The sequence below is a fragment of the Cebus imitator genome, unplaced genomic scaffold (genome assembly GCF_001604975.1).
Source record: "Cebus imitator isolate Cc_AM_T3 unplaced genomic scaffold, Cebus_imitator-1.0 Scaffold38, whole genome shotgun sequence".
NCBI lineage: Eukaryota > Metazoa > Chordata > Mammalia > Primates > Cebidae > Cebus > Cebus imitator.
In genome coordinates this window covers 1,264,817-1,266,309 of record NW_016107353.1, presented here as the reverse complement: position 1 = coordinate 1,266,309, position 1,493 = coordinate 1,264,817, and the positions used below count along the sequence as shown (strand labels likewise).

Genomic DNA, 1,493 nt, shown 5'->3' with positions numbered 1-1,493 from the left:
CACCGCAACCTCCGCCTCCTGGGTTCAGGCAATTCTCCTGCCTCAGCCTCCCGAGTAGCCGGGACTACAGGCACGTGCCACCATGCCCAGCTAATTTTTTTGTAGTTTTAGTAGAGACGGGGTTTCACCATGTTGACCAGGATGGTCTTGATCTCTTGACCTCGTGATCCACCTGCCTCGGCCTCCCACAGTGCTGGGATTACAGGCGTGAGCCACCGCGCCCAGCACAATGTCTTTCATATAGATCGAGAACCAGTGCTCTTGCCTCAGGGCGTGTTTTCTGCCTTCTCAGGCCTCCGCACACTCACAGTACAGGGCAGCCTTCATCTTCCCTTTTTGCTTGAAGCCTCAAGCTTGTTATTTCAGCAGCCCAATCCTCCATCCCAAAGGCCTTTACCTTTTCCTCAGTGCCCTCCTGACCCTTGTAAATGTGATATGTTGGTTGTCAGCATCAGGATCCCAGAATTCCCAGGGTGGATGTGCAATTAGGCTCACCCCGTGCCCCTTGCTGGTGGAAACCATGGAGGGAAGTAATACCAAGGAAAAGAGGAGAGGAAAAGGGAAAGAGCTAACGTGGACTTGTAATTTCTTTCTTTTTTTACCTATGATTCAGTCTCCGTAGAGACTGCCAAAAATTGCCAACACTGACTATATTTCAAATGTCATGGCGGGGTATTGGGAAAAGTTTTCAATTAGCAATAATCACGCCTCGGATAAACCTCATTGGCTACGATACTGCCGCTGCGCAAAGCTAGACTTGTAATTCCTACAAGCGAGGCACAGTGCCTTACATAAACAGTCCTGAGTCATTTAACAAACAGAGCTGTATTCTGAGAAGCGTGTTGTTAGGTGGTGTCATCCTTCTGCAAACATCATAGGTATACCCACACGAACCTAGATGGTGTAGCCCACTACACACCTAAGCTGGATGGTCTGGCCTACTGCTCCTAGGCTATAAACCTGTACAGCCTGTTACTGTACTATAGGCAATTAGAATACACTGGTGTCTAAACATATCTAAACATAGACAAGGTACTGCAAAAATACGGTATTATAATTTTTTTATGAGACGGAGTTTGCTCTGTTGCCAGGCTGGAGTGCAGTGGCGCAATATCAGCTCACTGCAACCTCTGCCTCCCTGGTTCAAGCAATTCTCCTGCCTCGGCCTCCTGAGTAGCTGGGATTACAGGCGCCTGCCACCACACCCAGCTAATTTTTGTATTTTTAGTGGAGATGGGGTTTCACCATATTGTCTGGGCTGGTCTCAAACTCCTGACTGGTATTATAGTTTTATGGGATCACTATCATATATATAGTGTGTTGTTGACCAAAACATTATTATGTGGCACATGACTGTATTTTAAGGCTTAATCACGGTAACATCCTAGCAGTACTATTGCCCTCATTTTGCAGTTGAGAAAATGATGCTCAAAGAGGTTGAAGTAACCTGCCCATCAAGGGCAGGGCCAGGATTGGCGCCAGGTCAGCTTTAT

The 1,493-nt window shown here is 47.4% G+C and overlaps 1 non-coding gene across 1 annotated transcript; it reads right to left on the bottom strand.

The window, feature by feature from the left end:
* Positions 1 to 613: 613 nt before the first annotated feature.
* On the bottom strand, positions 614 to 753 carry LOC119470743. Its single transcript, XR_005199705.1, has one exon. It is a non-coding gene; the product is annotated as a U4 spliceosomal RNA (small nuclear RNA).
* Positions 754 to 1,493: the final 740 nt, after the last annotated feature.